Source organism: Monodelphis domestica, chromosome 8, assembly GCF_027887165.1.
Source record: "Monodelphis domestica isolate mMonDom1 chromosome 8, mMonDom1.pri, whole genome shotgun sequence".
NCBI classification, from domain to species: Eukaryota; Metazoa; Chordata; class Mammalia; order Didelphimorphia; family Didelphidae; genus Monodelphis; species Monodelphis domestica.
The window spans coordinates 121,339,115-121,360,623 of record NC_077234.1 but is presented as its reverse complement, the minus strand read 5'-3'; the positions used below and the strand labels follow the sequence as shown (position 1 = coordinate 121,360,623).

At 33.2% G+C, this 21,509-nt stretch overlaps 1 pseudogene; it reads right to left on the bottom strand.

Moving 5' to 3' along the window:
• Positions 1-916: 916 nt before the first annotated feature.
• Positions 917-1,657, bottom strand: LOC100010390 (retinitis pigmentosa 9 protein homolog; annotated as a pseudogene).
• Between the last annotated feature and the right edge of the window lie 19,852 nt (positions 1,658-21,509).

The following is a 21,509-nucleotide window of genomic DNA, read 5'->3' as shown; positions in this document are numbered from 1 at the left end:
TCCTCCTTACCCCTATACAAACCTCCCATTATTCCCCATTTATCCCCATTTTTCCCAATCCTATTTCCTTTCCCAATAAATATTACACTATAGAATTCCTTGAGATTGTTCTTCTTTTTTTACTTATGTTTCTTTTTAGTGTAAGATTTGAGTATTAAATTTTCTTTTCAACTCTAGTAATTCCATCAGAAATTCTTGGAGTCCTCTATTTCACTAAATATGTATTTCTTCTCCTAAAGTACTGTGATCAGTTTCACTTGTAGGTGATTTTTGCTTGTAGTCTTAGATCATTTGCCTCGAGAAATATCATATTCTTTGATTTTTGGTCCTTTAATGAAAAAGTTGCTATTTCCTGTGTAATTCTAATTATGGTTCCATAATATTTCATTTGATATAATATTTTCAGCTTACCCTAGGAATTATGGGAATTGTCTATTATAGGACTGTAATTATTAAATTTGGTATTACTTTCAGGAGGTGATTAGGAGATTTTTTCAATTTCAATTTTTCTTTTTTTTATATCAGAAATAATGGAGTTTTATTATTCATCACCCAATAAAACACACTTATAACTGCTGTTATAACCCTCTGTTCTCCTAGGGGAATCACTCTTGGAAACACCTAGAACATTTTCATATCTTATGCTTGATTTTTTTTTCAAAACTAATCACAAACTACAGTACACAGGAAGGAGGAATATGAAAATCCAGCAGCGTGGCATATAAGAAACTCAACATCATGGTGAATTCATCACTCTTGGCAGTGAGGGCAAAATGCCATGGGGGAAGATAACTATGCAAGTTTTTTGGTTCCTTTTTCCCTGTCTACTGAGGCCCTTTTGTGGCTACTTCTTCTTTACCACTGACATTCAGCTATGATTCTGGAGTGACAAGGTGGATTCAAAGGAAATTATTTTTTAGTCAGAGTCTGAAATCTCAGTTGATTTAGATTTGTGCTATTTTCCCCCTTTTTCTTTCTCTTTTTCTTCTCCTTTTTCCTTTTCTCATGTGTCCCTTTCTTCTTTCTTTTATGCTTCTCCTTACATTCTAAGGAGCTGGAACTAGGGCCATCTCCATGTGAGGTAGAATCTTCTAGTAGCTCCTTTAACTGCTGTATCCTCACATCTTTTTCATGTTGTTTATTCTCTCTTATGACGTCATGAACATGAGATCTTTGTGTACTATTCTGAATTGTTCTAATTTCTCATTGTCTTTGATAAAGAATGGGCATTCTTTGTCACCTGTTCTGTGTCCATATCATTTATAGTGCCAGCACTGCAGAACCTTGACTTCTTTCCCCAGGTGATTCCAAGTCTTTTAGTTGGAGGATGAGCCAGAAATTCTCTGGCATGTTCCTTGCCTGGTACATCTTGGATACAGCCTTCTGGCTTAGTCTCATCTTCCATAATAAGTGCAGGAGGAGGTTTTTCATAAAAGGACTAGAGATGCTGCAGTTGAGGCCACTGTTGCACATCCCACCACTGTTGCTTCTGCTCCTGGCACCACTGCTGCTCTAGCTCGGCACCCTCCCTGTCCCCTTTGGGGCTGCCCCAGAGTTCTGGGCCTGAATCTGCATTGGGGCTCACACAGCCTGGCACGAGGGGGTGGGGGGTTGAGTCATGGCTGGGCCCAGGCCCTTGGTTTCCCACCACCACCATGGCTGCTAGGGGAGCAATTTCTATTTTTCTTGCTTTTCAGCTCCAGGAGGAGGTAGGGAAAAGGGAAGGGAGACAATAAGAATCATGTAATGATGGAACAAATTTAAATATTAAAATTAAAAACATAAAAATTTCTATTTTCCCCTTTTGTTCAAGTCCATTAGGAAAGTTGTCCATGATAATTTCTTACAATATGGTATTCAGACTCTTTTCATGATCATAGCTTTCAGGCAATCCAGTGATTCTTGGATTATTTTTCCTGGATCTGTTTCTCAGGTCTCTTGTTTTAATAGTGAGAGATTTCAGATTTTCTTCTCTTTTTTTCAGTCATTTGAATTTGTTTTTGTTTTGTTTTCTAAGGACTTGTGAAGTCATTAGCTTCCATTTGACCAAATCTAATTTAGGGGGAGTAATTTTCTTCTTTTAGGTTTTGTATTTCCTTTTATAGAGTGTTATTTTTCTGTTTAAGGATTGTTTTTTTAAATTTCCTTTTGGTAGGGATCTCTTCAGGGAGTTTCTGACCTAAGGTAATGACTTTTTCTATCATTTCTTTTGCTAATTTTTCTTATTTTTTATGATCATCTTTTTGAGTTTTCCCATGAATTCCTTTTTGGCCTGACATCCTTTCAGATTTTCCTTTGAGGGTTCACACATTTCCGTTTTGTCATTGTTGTTTTTTTTTTAATGAGTTTGTATTTTGGTCCTCTGTTGCTCAAATTGCTTTCCACTGTCAGTCTTTTTCCTATTTTTTTCCTCATTTGGGGTGTTTTTTGCCTATAGGATGATGCTCAGTTTCACTTCTAGGTTGGAGGGAGCATTTTCCCTTTGTTCCCCTGGGGTCAGGTGTAGTGTATTTAGTTGAATTCCAATCCTCAGCTATTAGCTCCCTTTAGTACTGTGAATGCAAGGGTTGTTCATTTTTCTGAGAATTTCTCCTGATTTGCTTCCATTGGTACACTCCTTAAGCTCTTCAGTATGTTTTTGAACTGGTCTGCTCCTCATGCTTCTGATTTCACTGCTTTCACCTCTTGCCACAGCAATTTGGGCTCTTCATGATGCTTCTCTATGGTTTTTGTTTGTTTGTTTGTTTGTTTGATTGGTTGGTTGGTTTTACAGTCTTCTGTAGTTTTGGTCCCTCCAAAATTTGTTTTGAGGTATTTTTTCTTTTGAGCTTTTTCATAGGTGAGTGTGGATGAGGTCACAATGTTCTTTACTCTGTAATTTTTGCCTTGCTATACAGAACATTTAGAAAATTTCCCCAGGTATAGAAATAGAAAATTAAGCCTGAAGATTATTTTCAATTGAACTTTTTTTTTGAACAGGAATAGAGAATTAAATTTGCAATTTGAATTCTGTGGATTGCAGGAGAAATTTGAGAATTTTTCCCTTAGGTTCTCAAAAATAAAAGTTTCTTGGAGAAAAATACTTTTATCACTCAACTGTTAAATTTATTAGATTTTCACATACATATAATTCACCTATCTTCTAACACTGGACTGCATGATTATAGTTGACCATTTTTGAATATCAATGACCTCTTCTACAAAAGAAACTCATAAAATTATATATAGAAAATGACTAGAAACCAATACACTGTGTAAATATCAACATTCATTGTTATTTTTATTATCTATCCCTCTCACCTATTTTTAACCAACTTTTGCTTATGGCACAAGGTAAGACACATACATTGACTTGCAGGACCATAATCAAGAGTTCTGTAGTTCTAGTGCTCATGAATATTTAATTACAAAGGATCATTCACTTTCATTTGTGTATACAGACATAAACATACATAAATGCACATACTATGCTAAAAATCCCCTTACAATTGAAGAAGCATTGCTAATGCAATATAAAACGGGATGTTTCTTCTAAAATAGGAGAAAGCTGGAGCAGCATTCTCAAACCAAAGCCTAGCCATTACTGCTCTTCTTCCTTATATCCAATACCCAGTATTGGTTGATTCTAAGTGATTTTAAGACAGAAGCTAAGGATTTATTTAAAAAAAAAATAGGAGATAGCTCAGAAGCCATTTGGGGAGGAACTGCCACTCTATCACTCTAATCTGGACTAGAAATGTTGCAGAATTTTTTTGTCTCTGACCCTATCTTTTAGTGAACTTCATTTAGACACATGAGCTCTCTCTCCTTTAAATGTGGATGTTGCTTTATAATATAATCACATATTTTTTAAAAAGTCTTTGCTAAAATATTTATGAGAAATTCTTCGTCACTTCATTTTAAAACTCCTAGAACTCTCACTAATAATCTCATTCAAATGAGTGCAATGAGTAGCCCTAACTTACACAATGAATCAGGAAGATTATCTTCTAAGGCAATGATGGTGAACCTATTGCATGAATGCCAAAGATGGCACACAGAGAACTTTGTGGGCATGCAAACTGTCCTCCCCCCCCCACTCCAGTTTCTTACTAGAAAGGCAAAGGGACTTGGGCAGAGATGCTCCCTTCCCCTCTCCACCATGCCTGCAGATATTATTTCATATCACTTTCCCCTCTGCCCAGCAGCCCAATGGGAGTACACAGGGGTCAGGTGGGCTGCTCACAACTGACAGAGATGTGGAGAACTTGGGCTACTACCCTCTCCCTCTTCACCTGAACTGAGGATATTTTTTCACTTTATCCATCCCTCTACTCAGCAACTCAAGGGGAGCGCTTACTCCCTTCCCTCTCTAGGATAAGAGGGCAAGTCAAGGAGCTAGGTGTGGGAGTGTGACATGACACTTGGTCTCTAGGGGGAAGCAGGCACAGCACTCAATCTGGGGGATGAGGAGGGGGTAGGGCCTGGCACTCCATCTCTAAAAGGATAGTCATCACTCTTCTAAGTTATGGAAAGAACACAATAAGATTCTCTACATGGTTAATTTTACTTTAGAATTAATATTGTGCCTATTCAATGTTTGTGGGAAAACTGACTCATCCCTTTAAGCAATGACTTATCTACTTGGGTAAACATGATTGACCCACACATCTAACAATGAAGCCAATGTGGAAACTGCTGACTGTATAATTGAAGACTTAATAATGGTGTAAGTGCTGGGGATTTTAGAAGCAGAAATGAGATATAAGTGTTAGAATAATTAAGAAATACATCACAGAATAGCTGAAAATAGACCTGATTATTGAAGGTTTGAAAGAATTTGCAATGACAAGATGAGAAGGAAGAACATTCTAAGTAATGGGAACAACATGACTTAAAGAAAATGACCAAAAAGCTAAGGCACAGGACAGAATATGGTTTTCATTTTGATTTAGAATCAGTTCTGTATTGGGACCTTGCTAATCTATTTTAGGCTCCTGTCCATGGACTGGCACTTATTTTTATGGCTCTATATTCCTAATAGGGAAAAGTACAAGCCACTAAAACATCCTAAAACATAGTATTATAATTTGTATCTACTTAGAAAAAGCAACTGTACATGAGTTTCCCTTGAATCAGTTTTTTTTCTGTTTATTTTTTACAGCTTAGCATAAGTTTTTCCTAAATGTCAATCCTTTGTACATCATTTCTTATTCCTTTAAACTTTGATATCAAATATTGTACACTCCACTTAATTGGCATGCGCTTTCAATCAGGAAATGTACTTAATTGGGACACGTCCCAGGGAACTAAATTAAATCTAATGATACTTAATAGTAAGACCTTCTACTTAATTGGGATGGTAATTCCCCTTAATGGGGACACCTGCAGGTAATTAGGTGAGACTCAAATGTGGCTATTGGGTCCTTATGATGCTCAGAAGCTGTTGGCATTTTGTTTGCTTGCAAAGGATTCTGTTATCAATAACTTAGCAAAGTATAGCCTCTATAAAACCCACTTCAAGACATTTTCAACTGTTTCTTAAACAACTTTTTTTTTTACTTGAAAGTATATGTCAGGATCTGCCTACCAAAAACTGCTTATTTCACTTTATTCACTTATTCTCATTCATTGAAAGTAAAGTCATCATTGTTATAATGATTCCTGACTCAATCGGAAGCAGATAAAAACTTTGCTCTTGAGTTATATAGAGATTTTAGGTCTGTGTTTTCTGATGTTCACTTAAATTCTATGAATTGAGTATCTGGTTCGAACTCAGTCTTTCCATTTGCCTTTTTGATGTTTTTATGTTCTTCCAACTACAACCTGCTCATTTGGTTCTAAATACTTAGTTTCACCTTGAGTATGCATTTCTAGGCTCATTTTCAAGTTTGATATACTCCTGAACTTATCATTACTCCAAAAATCTCTCCTAATCTTGACTTTTTGATTACTGTTTAATGGAATTTATTAGATTAATATAGATATCATCAGATGTTATCAAAATAATCATTAAGTCTGTCAAGTTGTATCTTTCTTACATGAAATAAAAGATGATAAAATAGAATCTTTTGTATTATTTTCATATTTATAAAATTGCTTAATATATATTTATTAAATATGATGGATTAAAGTTTTAAATGCTATTCTTTTCCCTTATGATGGGTATATTTCTGGAATTTGTCCAAAATGTGTCTTACATTTTGGAGGGAAATGATCTAATGCAAATTCCATTTTTATTCTCTTTAAAATTTTTTTCTCTAAAATATATTTTCCATATTACACATCACTACAATTTTTAGCAATAATTGTTTCCTGACATTTTTTGATCCATGTTTTCCTCCTCTTTCCCCTTTCCTTTTCCTAGATGGCAGATAATATGAAAAAAGTTATACATGTGTCATCATCTAATACATGTTTCATTCTTTGTAATACTGTGAAAGAAGATACAGTTCTTAAACTAGGGAAATATTCATGGAGGAAACAAAGTATAGTATGTTTCAGTATGTATTCAGACCAGCAATTCTTTCTATGAGAGTGGATAGCCTTTTTCATTTACTATGCCTTTTTATTCAATGACTTGCCTTTGAATCAGTTGTGACCTCTAGTGACTAAAAATAAGTGAACATGTTATTGGAAGTTGAATAGTTATTCTTTTGAATAGATGAGGAACTATAAAATATTCAGACACTAGGATTTTTGCAGTCTCCCATAGGTAAGATGGTAGTAACAAACTCTATACTCTTTCTTATTCCATTCATCAAGGTGTCTAACTTGCCCATTTCCTTTACATTCAGTCAGTTACTGAGTGAATATGCTTCTTTTCCATGTCCTTTTTCTTCTAAGTAAAGAGGAGAAAGAAGTCAAAGAGAGAGAAGAGTATAAAACAATAACATGGAGAGAAATGCATAATTAATGATTAGAACTATAAATAGGAATGGGATAAATTTATCCATGAAAAGGAAGAAGATGGAAAAATAGATGTGAAAGCAAAATTGAACTATATTTTGCTTGTGAGAAACAACCTTGAAACATAATCCACATAAGATAAAATAAGGGACTAAAACAAAATCTCTTATACTTCTGTTAAATTGAAAGAACTTATAACAATCAATCATGATTTCAGACTGCAATGACAAAAATACTTTTGCTGGAAAATTTTAAAAAAGAAATTATACCTTGCTGTGCAAGGTATCATGGATATTTAATTTGTATATTTTACATTATTGTTGCTTTTCAGACATTTAGACATGTCTGACTCTGTGACCTCATGGACCATAGTTGTCTATATGGTTTTCTTGTCCAGGATATTGGAGTTGTTTGCAATATTCTTCTCCAGTGGATCTAGTATATCATTTGGCCATGCAATCAGAGATCGCATGAATTGCTCAGGGTAACACATATTGGAATTGTCTAAAGGTTTTCATGACTCCAGGGCCAGTGGTCAATCTCTGAGCCACAGCTGCCTCTAGCAAAACACAGAATCTAAATAATGAAAGGAGAAGCAAAATGTTACAGAGGGCAACATGTAGTAAAACAGGTTTTTAATGGGTGATCTCAATGATCTCTTTCAGAGTTAGAAAAAGGAACAAAATAAAAGAAAGAAGTTAAGAAAATGAATAGAATGTTATAATATAAACATGGGATATGATAGTTGGAAATTATTAAATTGGAACCTAAAAGTTTAATTAAATTGGAACCTAAAAGTGTCTATATATACACTTTTAGGTTCCAATTTAATATATATATATATATATATATGTGTATATATATATATATATATTCTCAGATGTAAATGTACCTTTACAAAAAAATAGCCATTTGTCAGGATATAAAAAATGATAAAGAAATGGAGAAATATTAAATATATTAATTTAAGATTAAAATCTAATATAGATTTAATAAAGGCCTATTGAGTGATTACAAATAAAAAAAGGAAATCAAATAACTTAATTCTAATATTTTTCTTGGTAAAAATAGTAATAGATCATTCCAATAAAAATAATACAAAATAATGAACCACCAAAATTTTCCACAGTGAGAATATATGTAATTATAAGGAGAAAAGTTATAAAGGGCAAATCAATAATTTAGACATATTTCTAGAAAGCCCTAGAAAAACAAAATTATTAGGAAACTCAGATTCAGGGCCACGAAAAAAATTGTTGATGGTGCTGTGAAATGGTTAAAAACCATTCCATAGAACAATCTGGAATCATACCCAAAGCCCCATAAAACTGTACATATCCTATGACCCAACAATATCACTACTAGATCTGCATCCCAAAGAGATTAAAAAATAGGTGGAAAGCACCTACTTGTATAAAAATATCACATCTCTTTTTGTGGTAGTAAAATATTGATACCTGAGCATATGTTCATCACTTGGAGGATGGTTGAGCAAGTTGTGGTATGATTGTATTGAAATATTGTGCCATGAGGGCAGCTGGGTGGCTCAGTGGATTGAGAGCCAGGCCCAGAGATAGGAGGTCCTGGGTTCAAATATGGCCTCAGACACTTCCCCACTGTGTAAACTGGTGAAAGTCACTTTAACCCCAGTGCCTAGCCCTTACTACTCTTCTTCCTTGGAACCAATACCCAGTATTGATTCTAAGATGGAAGGTAATGATATACAAAAAAGATATATTGTGCCATGAGAAATGATAAATACGATAATCACAAAAAATTAAAAGACTTTTATGAAGTGATGAAAAGGCAAATGAACAGAACAAAAAAAAAACATTATACACAATAAATAACAACAATAGGGTATGATTATCAACTGTGAATGGATCTAGGACAAATAAAAGTGACTCATGATAATAAACAATATCCACAACCCTAGAAGAAACAGATGTAGTCCACATGAAGATTGAGGCATATACATTTTCACTTTATTTCCCCCATAAATTTTTTTTTAGTGTAAATAATGTGTCTCATTTCATAACATGATGAACACAAAAATATGTATTATTTGATAATATGTACAAACTATTTCATAATGCCTATCTTTTGTGGAGGGGAGAATTGTTGGAGGGAAGAAGAAAAATAGTTTGCAAAATTTCATAAGACAAATAGTAATATTCTCTTAACATATAAAATGGAAAAATAAAAATATGAATTAAGAAACCCTAATTCAGTGTCAGTATGGAAATCCTAGAAATTAAAGAGGGAAATTGAGAAAGTAATTGAGAGAAAAATCAAATAAAAGAAGTAAACTAAGAGAAAATTAATTAATATAAAATACATTAAAGCTATTAAACATATAAACCATTAAATCATTTGTTAGAAATAAATTAACATTATTAAAATTAAAAAGTAGAATTCACCGCAAATGCAGAAATAATGGATATTATCAGAAAACTGTTCAGCATTCTAGCTGAAATAGTACAAAATCTATGGATGTGGAAAAATTATGATCAAATAAGTGACAGAAAACATTAAAGAAATGAATCAATTTTGATTATACATTTATATATATGTATAATTTACAGGTTTTGTTATATAAAACTTAATAATTCCATAACAACAATTATAATACATCTGTCAGTAGAAGGGAAAAAGTGAAGTGAGGAAAATCTTTTTACCTTATCTTTGTTACAGGTGTCATTTGATATATTAATATGTATATATTTTTATCCATACATGCACATATATGAAACTTATTAAAACTGAAAAGAATAAGAGTCACTACTGGCTACTAATAAATGGCTAAAGGATAAGAACAAGAAGTTCTTAAGACAAGAAATCTCATCTAAGCATAGTAATATGGAAAAAAATCTTCAAATCAGTAATGAACATATAATGAATATTAAAGCAACTCTGAGAATCCTACTCACTACCAAATTGGCAAGCTGAGCAAAAATAGAAAGAAATGGATGCTACTGAAGAAATCATGAATTATTGGTACAGCCATTGTGAAAAGCAATTTGAAGCAAAGTCCCAAAGATACTAAATTGTGCATGCCTTTTGATCAAGGAAAACCATTACAAGGCTAATACCAAGAAAACAAAGATAGAAATAGTTTTATCAGTATCTAGGAGCAGAGTGAAGTAAGCAGAAACATAAAATTTCATAGTATAATATCAATTGTGTTAAATTGAATTCTGGAAGGCTTTAGAGCAGATCAATTACATGATAAACCATAATTCCAGAGGACAAGTATGAATGCTACAAATGTATTCAAATTGAGAAATATTTTTAACACAACTTATATGGGACTTTCAAATTTTATTTACTTTGCTTATTCATTAGAAGTGTTTTATTCTTTTTTATTTTATGGAGGATATAAAGGTAAGAAAAATTAAATGTTTGATAATTGAAAAAAAATTAATATTTTACTGTCCTTGACTGGTGCCTATATATACTTAGCAAAGTATTTGATATGAGTGCTAATGAAGTCTTTCAATTTATTCTTATTATTTGTCAATCAGTGTGTTAGGTTTTAGGGTTTCAAAGACAAAAGTAAAATGGTAAATATAAAGGAACTTACATTTTATTGGGGATTTGGACATGTTCATACTAAATAACCATAGAGCAATTTTTAGACTGAATAGATAAGAGGGGTATTAGCAACTAGGAAGTTCAATAAGGTCACATTTAGAATTAGTATTTGACTTGCGTTTTGATGGAAATTAGAGATTCTAAGAAATGATGGTGAGGATGTATTACATTCTAAACATTGGGGAAAAGTTTATGCAGAAATAGATGGATGGAATGATGTATGTAAAGAATAATAGCAACAATTTGTCTGTAAGAGTATGAAAGAGGGACATAGTAAGTATGAATACTGTATTTTAAGTCATATGGCTTGAGTTCAAATTTTATTTATTCCTTAATTACTAGTGTAATTCTTGGCAAATCACTTCATCAATCAGGGCCTTAGCTTCTTTTTCTATGAAATGAGGGAGTTTTATCTGATGTCCTTTAAAGTATTACCAGCTCAGAATCTCTGGTCCTTTGATTTGTTAACTAATTTTTTAGGAATAAGTGAATTTGAAAATTACAGTAGAATAATCAGAAGTAAATAAAAAAATAAAGTAAATTTGACAGATTTGATTCATGTGTCTCTATGGTTCTCAGTAGGCACTCAATGATGTCATTTAAAATATACTGTGAGAAATTTCCTTCTTGCTGATATAACTGCCACTGACACCTGCTGAAACATCTTGATCCTTGGTACCAACTACATATAATCTGCATCACTACCTTTACTAGACCACCAGAAGATAGTGCCAGGAAAATGTAGATGGAGAATATCAGAAAATACTACAACATTCCATCTTATTCACTCAAAAGTCAATAGTGTGTAACAGAAAGAATATAAGGTTAGGAGTTAGGAAAATTATGCTTCTGAGTGGTGGAACCAATATGGCAGTGTAAAAGCTGGAGCCTTCTGAATCTCCTTCCATACAATCATTACAAAGTATTTAAACAGGACAAAAATCAAAACAGGTCAAGGAAAGGGGTACTTCGACAGGACACAGAGTGAAAGGTAGACAGTGAGTATGGGTTCACATACTAAAAGGGGGCAAAACTGCACTAATCAAAGCACAAGCTGATCACCCCTCTTTCCCACCACTTGCCTCACCAGAATCAGAGAGAGGGAAGAGGCAATCTCTAAATTCACCTGGACTGGCTGAAAGTACAATAGACTTACTCCTGAGAGCTGTGCCAGGCATTGGCAGTGAGACTCAAGGCTAAAGAGTGTGGATTCTGAGCAACAGAGCATGGGGTTTAGGCAGTGCAATGACTTGCCACAGCTGAGGTAGCAGGGACTAGGAAGATAGTCTCAGGACAAAACACTTTAAAGTGCATGCTACACAAAGAACATCACAGAACTACCTGCCCTCACTCAGGCTTCTGACAGGGGAGGGAAGATAGTATCAAGGCAAAACCCTGAAAGATAGAAGCTAAGAAAGCAATAACCAGCAACAAGCAGGAATCCCAATCAGCTAGTGGCAAAAAGGAATAAGAAAGAGCAAAAAAGCTCTTGGCCTTGGAGAATTTCTGTGGAGAAAAAGGGCAAAATGTAGAAGCAATAGGAGAGAATTACAAACAAGAAAATACAATCAAACTTTCCCCCCAAAATGGAAATTGGTTACAAGCTCTGGAGGAATTAAAAAAAACAATTCAAGAATAATGTAAGAAAGTTAGAAGAAAAATGGGAAGAAAAGTGGGAAAAGGAAATGAAAGTAACACAAAAGAAAATATCAGTTTAAAAGACAAAATTGCCCATATTGAAAAAGAGGCACAGAACTCAAATGAAGTAAAAAGCAAATTGGTGACCAGAATTGACCTGCTGGAAGCCATGAAAAAAAGAATAGACTAAACCAAAAAAGAAAAGCAGAAGATCTTAGTTGAAAAACAGTCTCTAAAGACTAGAATTGGGCAAGTAGAATCTAATGATCTGAGACTGCATTTATTAATAAACAAAAATAAAAAGAATGGAAAAAAGGAAAAAAGGAAATTTCTCATTGAAAAGAAAACTTAATTGGAAAACTGATCTAAGAGAGACAGTTTAAGAATTATTGGACTACCTAACAGCCTGGAACAACAACAACAAAAAGTCTTGACATAATATTACAAGGAAAATGTCATGATATTCTTGAACAAGAGGGCAAAATAGACATTGAAAGAGTCTCTAGATTAAGTCTCCAAAAGACAACTTGTAGGAATGTAATAGCCAAATTCAAGAGTTTCCAGGATAAGGAGAAAATAACATGTGGCCAGAAAGAGCTAATTCTGATGTCAAGGAGCCAGGGTCAAGATTACACAGGATCTGATAGCTTCCACTCTAAAGGACTGCACTGCTTAGAATATGATATTCAGGAAGGCAAGAGAATTGGGTCTACAACCAAGAATCATCTATCCATCAAAACTTACTATATACTTTCAGGGAAAATTATAGGGATTTAATAAAATAGGATATTTCCAAGCATTCCTAAAGACCAAAACTAAACAGAAAATTTGATATCCAAATACAAAATTCAAGAGAATCATAAAAAACTAAATTAGAAAGAGGGAAGAAAAATTTAAGGGCTACAATAAGTCAAATTGACTATATTCCCATATGGAAAAGTGATATCTATAATTCTTAAAAATTGTTTTCATTATCATATTAGATCAAAGAAATATTTATAGTGTGAAGATTAAATTTAACTCTCCCCAGATTGTGAAGATTAAATTGTAACCCCTGTCTATTTTTAGATTTAATCAGCAAAGATGTAAATACCTCATTCACACTTGAGTGGGGGAGGTCTTGGGATAATGGTTGATGAATCCAAATTGACTGACTGCCTCCTGGGCAGTCCTAAAGTAGGACTTCAACTATGATTGGTATACATAGAATTAAGGGAAAGTACAGGAAGTGATGCAAGAGAAAGTGTCTTTAAAAGGGAGTGACAACTTCCTGAATGGAGTTCGACTGACAGTTCTTCATTCTTTGGAGTGGAGGCTGGTGGAGAATCTGCTGACTGGATCCAAGACCCTGTTCCTGGTGAGGCTGTTCTAAAATCTCTTTCTTTCTTCTAACACATGGTGAACGAAAAGCTCTTAACTGCTGGATTTTCTGAAAAAATAGCCTCAGGAGAAACTTACCTCTTGATAGAGACTTCTCCAGGTCCTCAACTTTGCCACTTCCTGCCTGGGTTGAGCCAGGGTCAAGGAGTAAATTACGTATTGCTTCGATTAGATATCTTAGCCTATTCTCTCTCCGTTTTTCTTACTTCACTCTTTCTATATTTTGTAAATAAATCTCATTTGGAATTAATAAAAATTCCTGGTGACCCTATTTTATATATAATTCAGTCCAAATTTTTTAAATAAATAACCCTCCCCCACCCCCTTACAATAGGAAGAAGTTGTGGTATTAAGCTGCTTAAGATGATATTTTTTTTAAAAATTGAGGGGGGAACAAAAAAGAGGATGGTATTGAGAGAAACTCAAAGAAGTAGTAAAATGGGATAATTAATACCATATAAAGAGGCCTGTGGGGATGGGGGAAAGAATACTATTATAAGAAGTGGAGGAGGAGAGTAGTAACAGGTAATACTTAAACCTTATTCTCAATGGAATCAGTTATGAGAGGGAAGAACAGCCAGATCTGTTGGGATATAGCATTATATCTTACCCTACAGAGAAGTAGAAAGGGAATAAGGAAACAGGGATGGAGGGGTGAGGAGTATTAAAAGGGAGGGAACAATTGAGCAGGAAGGCAATTAATAGACCATAAAGGGAAATAGCAGGGGAATAAGAAGGAAAAGGGTGGTAAGGAAAGTAAAATAAGGGTGATAAAAATGGAGACTGATTAAAAGCAAAACACTATTGTGGAAGGAAACAGGGAAAGAAGAAAGGGCAGGATTAAAAGAGGAAATGAAAATGATGGAGAATACACAGGTGGTAATCATAACTCTGAATATGAATAGGGTGAACTCAACCATAAAACAGAAGCAGATTGCAGAATGGATTAGAAACCAAAAGCCTACCATATATACTGTCTAAAGAAACACACACAAAGCAGGCATACACACACAGGGTAATGGTAAGAGGCTGGAGCATAATTTACTGGGCATCAACTGAGAAAAAGAAGGCAGGAGTCACAATCATATCTGCTGAAGCTAAATTAAAAATAGATCTGATTAAAAGAGATGAGCAAGGTAATTACATAATTACATCTTGATAAAAGGTGGAATAGACAATGAAGAAATACCAGTGCTCAACATGTATGCACAAAATGGTATAGCATCCAGATTTTTAAAAGAATAATTATTGGAGTTTAAAGAGTAAATAGATAATAAAGCAATACTAGTGGGATACTTCAACGTTCCTCTGTCAGATCTAGATAAATCAAACCAAAATAAATAAAAAAGAAGAGATGTGAATGAAATCTTAGAAAAATTAGAGGTAGTAGATATATGGAGAAAAGGAAATAGGGATAAAAAAGAATATACCTTCTTTTCAGCAGTATATGGTAGTAGGGCATAAAAACATTGCAAACCAATGTAGGAAAGTAGAATTAATAAACATAACTTTTTCATAACGTAATGTGATAAAAATAATCTTTAGTAAGGGTTGTAATGGTTAGAATGGGTGGTCACCAAAAATTGTAATTAAGCTTTAAGTCACAAGGCTATTAATAGCTAAATTTATTAGTAAGACAAAAAATAAGAGGGAAACAAAAAGAGGAGGTGAAGATTTATGTAGACTAATAATCCAGAGCCTAACAACTCAGTGTCTGTCTCTAAATTTTGACCTCAGAAAATAACCCCCCTCCAGCCTCCTGCTGAGTTTCAGCTCATAAATCCTTACCACACTCACTAGCTCTCTTTCATCATTCCCCAGGAACCAATCACAATTCCTCAATTAGCCTGGCACCATCCAGGGATCAATTCACTGGTTGCTGATTGACCCAAATTCAAAACAAATGGAAGGGAAGTCTAAATCCCTGATTGATCAAATCAAAATACAAATTCCCTTTTCACAGGACACATGGAGAGGCAAATTAAAAATTAATTGGTAATTAAATAATCTTATTTCCCAAAATTCATTGGTTAAAAAAAGAGTCATAGAAACGAGAATGACAATGAGAAAACAATGTATTTAAAAATTAATGTGATATAGAAAAGCAGTACTCAGGGGAAAATTTATATCCCTGAGTACCCATATTAACATAAAAGAGAAAGAGGAGATGAATAAATTGGGCAAGCAACTAAAAATACCTATAAAAATAATAAATTATAAACACTCAGATAAAGACCAAATTGGAAATGCTAAAAGTCAAAGGGGGAATTAATAACATTAAAAGTAAAAGAACTGTTGAACTAAAAATTAAGACTAGAAGCTGATATTTTGAAGAAAAAAAACAACAACAAATAAAATAGATAAAGAATTATTTAATATAATTAAGAAAAAGAAATAAGAGAACCAAATTAACAGTGTCATGAATGAAAAGAGTGATCTCACCTCTAATGAAGAGGAAATTAAAGCAATTAGTAAACATTATTTCACCCAATTATATGACAATAAACATGGAAATCTAGGTGAAATGTACATATATTTTCAAAAAAATATATAAATTGCCTAGATCAATGGAAGAGGAAATTACATAATTAAATAATCTAATCCCATATGAAAAAAAGAATTGAACAAGCCATTAAGGAATTCCCTAGGAAAAAATCTCCAGGGCCAGATGGATTGACAAGTGAATTCTATCAAATATTTAAAAAACTGATGAATTCTTATACTCTAAAAACTATTTGATAAAATAAACAAAGAAGGAGTCTTACCAAATTCTTTTTATGATACAAATATGGTCATGATTCCCGAGTCATTAAGACCAAAAACAGAGATGGAAAACTATAGGCCAATATCCTTAATGAATATAGATAGAAAAATATTAAATAAAATATTAGCTAAAAGACTTCAGCACATTATCACAAAGATTATTCACTATGACCAGATGGGATTTATACCAGCAATGCAAAGATGGTTTAATATTTTAAAAAAAACATCCACATAATTGACCATATCAACAACCCAACTAATCACATGATTATGTCAATAGATGCAGAAGAAGCCATTGACAAAATACAACACCCATTCCTATTGAAAACACAAGTATAAATAAGAATAAAAGGGTCTTTCCTCAAAATAATAATGCTATTTATTTAAACCCATCAGCAACTATTATCTACAATGGGGAAAATTTAAATGTCTTCCCAATAAGATCAGGAGTGAAGCAGGGCTGCCCTTTATCATCACTACTATTTAATATTGTACGAGAAATGCTAGCAGTAGCAATTTGAGAAGAAAAAGAAATTGAAGGGATCAAAGTAGGCAATGAGGAAATTAAACTATCATTCTTTGCAAATGACATGATGGTATACCTAAGGAATCCAAGAAAATCAACTAAAAAGCTAGTAGAAATAATCAATAACTATAGCCAAGTTGCAGGGTACAAAATTGATCCACATAAATCATCAGCATTCCTATATGTTTCCAAAAAAATGAGTAGCAAAAGTTAGAAAGAAAAACTCCATTTAAAATCACTCTACACAAAATAATATACCTGGGAATCTATTTGCCATGAAAAATTCAGGAATTATATGAATATAGCTACAAAACACTCTTCACACAAATAAAACTAGATTTAAACAATTGGAAAAACATCAATTGTTCATTGGTAGGTTTAGCTGATATAATAAAAATGACAATTGTACCTAAATTAATTTACTTATTCAGTGCTATACCTATCAAACTATGACTAACTTTTTTTTTATAGAATTAGAAAAACAATTATTACCAAGCTAATCTGGAAGAACAAAAGATCAGGAATATCAAGGGAATTGATGAAAAAAAAATGTAAAAGATGAAGGCCAAACAGTACCAGATCTCAAACTCTACTATAAAGTAGTGGTCATTAAAACAATATGGTATTGGCTAAGAGATAGAAGGGAGGATCAATGGAATAGCCTTGTGGTAAATGTCTTCAACAAGATAGTATATGACGAACCCAAATATCCCTGCTTTTGGGACAAGAACTTACTTACAAAAACTACTAGGAGAATTTGAAAACAGTATGAGAGAAATTCAGTTTAGATCAACATTTTCTATCCCATGCCAAAAGGAATTCAGAATGAGTAATTGACTTAAATATAAAGAGGGAAATCACAAATTAGGTCAACCTACAATTATATAGCTCTCAGCTATGTGGGAAAATAAGGAATTTAAGACCAAGCAGGAGAGAAAGAATACTACAAAATGTAAAATGAATATATTTGATTACATACAGTTAAAGAGATTATGTACAAACAAAACCAATGCAGCCAAAATTAGAAAGGAAACCACAATTTAGGGCAAAATATTTTATAACAAAACCTCTGACAAGGATCTAATCTCTCAAATTTATAAGGAGCTAAGTCAGTTGTACAAAAATTCAAGCCCTTCCTTTGTCAACTGACAATTAGTCAAGGGACATGAATAGGCAATTTTCAGATAAAAAAATCAAAACTATCAATTAGCTCATGAAAAAGTGTTCTAAATTTCTCAAAATTAGATAAATGCTAATCAAGACAATGCTAAAGGACCACCTTATACCTAGCATATTGGACAATATGACAGTAAAGAAAAAACATGTTGGTGGGGATGTGGCAAAATCGGGACACTAATACATTACTGGTGGAGTTATGAATTAATCCAGCCATTCTGAAGGCGATTTGGAATTATGCACGGGCTTTAAAAGAAGTCATAGCCTTTGATCCAGCTATACCACTACTAGGTTTGTACCCCAAAGAGATAACAAGGAAAAATATTTGTAAAATATTCATAACTGCACTCTTTGTTGTGGCAAAAACAAACAAACTAGAAAATGAAGGCTTGTCCTTTAATTGGGGAATTTCTGAACAAATTGTGATATGTGGTGATGATGGAATACTACTGTGTAATAAGGAATGATCATCTGGAGGATTTCTATATGAACTGGGAAAACTTCAGTGAACTGATGCAGAGTTTAATGAGCAGAACAAGAAGAACATTGTACAAGAAGTAAAACATTAATGAACAATTCAATATAATGGACTTTGCTACTACTAATGGACTTTGCTTCAGTACACCCCTGGAGGACTTATGTGAAAGAATGCAAACCACATTGAGATAAAGAACTAAGGGAGTAGAAATGCAAAAACAAAACATATAGCATTATTTATCATATGTAAATGTAGATTTGTGATTTGAGGCTTAGGCTTTAAAAGATTGCTCTATAGCAAAAATGAATAGTATGTAAATAGGTATCAAGTGATAATATTTGTACGACCCAGGGGAATTGTTTGTTGGCTCTGAAAGGGGGAGGGAAAAAAGTGAATCATGTAAACATGGAAAAATATTTAACAATTTAAACTTAAAGTATGCTTCTGAAACTGGCTTTCACCATGATGCTGTGTCTCATTTAATCTCTCATTACCTCTGGTGACTATAAAATTTATCTCTCAAATCACAATGAGGTTGCTATTTGATTTGACAGAAGTTGCCTATTTTCATCAAATCTTTATAATCTTTCACATATCTACATGTTTTAGATAAAAGGTGAATAACCAATGATCATCTGAGTTAGTTGTCTGTAACATAAAAATTTCATGACATAGTCTTTTCAAAAAGTCAGCAAACAGTGTGGGATAGAAGTTCTGTATTATTTGATAGTAGAATAGGAAGTGTTTTGAAAAGGATTATAATAAAAGTACTAAGGAAAGGGAGGACTAATGGGGAAGCAGTTAGGATGAAAAGATTGATTTATACTCATTCTATAAAGCAAGTCTTGGCTGATTACATATAGAAAAGGGAGAATAAGCAATCAAAGTAGATTTCCTACTAAGTCCTTCAGGGGGAAATACAGTTCTATTTGGTTGACTTGTAATATGTTGACTTAAAAATGAATTCTAGGGATGATGATCTCAAACCATTGATGTGTTTAAAAAATTATATTCTGACATAATCACAGAATGTTGTCTTTATGACTTATATAACTAAATAAATTTTACTTTTATTTAAAATATTTATAAGATACCATGATCTATAAGTCTACAAACTCCCCAAATTACATAATATTTCACCACTAAAGCAATTGATGTTCCAGGGGTATGTAAAAAGTAGGTGTAGTATAATCCTGTATTCACTATTTGAAGCTTGTTTTGGACTTTAGAATACCTAGATTAAATACATTTATCTTTAAATCATCTCTATAGATGCAGAAACTATAATTTTATATTAGATATTGGGTAAGATTATTACCTACATGGTCAAAAATCACTTATTTTATGTACAGAAGTGCTAGTGAGTATTTGTAAGAAAAAGGGACTGGCCATGTAAGAAATTTAAAGCAATTTTTTTGATAGAGAACAGATTATACAATTGTTGGAAAATTCTCTGATAATGTAATCCAGTTACACTATGAAAGAATTGTCACAATTATATTTTCTTATACTTCTCACTTTTAATGACATAAAGAATTGATTCAGGTCCACTGCCTCTAACTTCACAAAAAAATGGCTAAAGAGATACTAGCCTCAGCAATGTAGAGTTTATATTTTTGCAATGTAATGTTTAGTGCATAAGAATGACTGACAGGCAGAGAATCTTCAGAGCTGGCAGGGGAAAGATTCCAAACGGTTGAGGAGGACTCTCTTGGGAGTTGGAGAAGCTGGAGGTTACTGATCTGTGCTCCTGTGGACATCTCTGGATCATCCTATAAGCAGCCCTCTGAGGCAGGAGTGGATAGGAGTTTTTCAAAACCCTTAGGTGGACTAAGGGACTATTGGGAGCTCCAACCATTCTTTGGATCATCTAGGACTCCTCATCTGGACTCTAGTCTCTCCTTGCCAAAAGACTCTGTATGCAAGATCTCTAAACTTTCTTTTGGACTGGCCATTAGGAGTGTAGTATAAGATAAAATAGGATTATTAGTTATGAGTTTTAAACTAAGGGATTAAGTTGTAAGACCTCTTTCTCCCCTTCACTCCTTTCACAAATCTCTAATCTCTGTTCAATAAAAGCAAAATATTTATATGTTAATCCCTTTTTCTATCCTAAATCCCTTCAAATTAATATTATTATTTCAATATAGAGCTAGAACTTTCTGACCTAGTCACTGAATGTGGTCCTAAAGACCTGTCCTAAAGTCCTAAAGACTCCCTGAAGCCCATCACTTCCTTTCTCATATTTTTGAATAATATTTGGTCATTTTGTGGCATGTGAGATCTATGTAATGCAATGACATATGGAATCTATTCTTAGACAGTATTCTGATAGGGATATTATTATAATATTTGCTACTGGAAAAGCAAATATTTCACTGTATTCTACCCTTCTCAGATAACTTAATGATCATTTATTCAAATAATATATATGCATATATATATATATTTATAAGATGTAGAGAACCTAGAGAAGGCTGACTACAGTGGTGGAATGTCTTGAGATCAAGACATGTAAACAAAGATTCAGGGAATTGGAAAAGATTTAAAAGGAACTAAATTTAAAAGGAAGATGGTAGCTATTTTCAATGATGTGAAAGGCTCTCATGAAGAAAAATGATTAGTTCCAATCTGCTTGGTATAATAGCTTAAAATTAGGAATATTGACTAGAAATTAAAATAAGGCACATTCAGCTTTGATAAAAGAACACATTTCCTAACAGATAGAACTATCTATAAATGTAATAAGGTATCTTGCCCATATCCATTTACGTATTGGAAGTTATTAATCAAAGCATTGAGGACCACTTGTCATGGATGGAAAGGAAATATTTAACCATATAAATGGGTTAGCTTTGAGAGATTCTGATGTTCCTTCCAATTCTTTTCCTGTGACTTTTGTTTATACCCCCAAAGCAAGGTAGTACCAAGGGAACACAAAGTTAACTTTCTAATAACTTATCCCTCCCCTAGCTCAATCCATATTAATTGTCTATAACCTATATACTAAAATTAGGTACGAATACCCTAAATTTTTAAGCAATTAATATTGGATTCCTTGCTTCA